We start from the raw sequence: 410 nt of genomic DNA on the forward strand, positions 1-410 counted from the left end.
AAAAAAAAGAAAATTTTTTTTTTTGGCCACTTGGCTTGTGGGATCTTAGTTTCCAGACCAGGGATAGTACCCAGGCCTTTAACAGTGAAAGTACAGAGTCCTAACCACTGACCCACCAGGGAACTTCCAAAGGAGGAGAAATGTAATTTATGAAAAGGAAATCCAGATCTTGGGGAGAAAGTAGGGTATCATGTTTCTAAAACTGCCAGGGGAAAAAAAAAAACAAAACTCCAGGCAAAGAATATTAATTACTTGTTGTAATGAGAGCCCATCAAACTGATGGAGAAGTAGAAACCATGGGCAAAAGAAATGAAGAACTGGTTGCTTCAGGGTTTGAAATAAACCAAGTGAAAAGACAACACAGAAAATAAAATGTTGGTGGGAGGAGAAAAGCAATTATATCTAATGAA

This window comes from Bison bison, unplaced genomic scaffold (assembly GCF_000754665.1).
Source record: "Bison bison bison isolate TAMUID 2011002044 unplaced genomic scaffold, Bison_UMD1.0 scf7180017864379, whole genome shotgun sequence".
Lineage (NCBI taxonomy): Eukaryota > Metazoa > Chordata > Mammalia > Artiodactyla > Bovidae > Bison > Bison bison.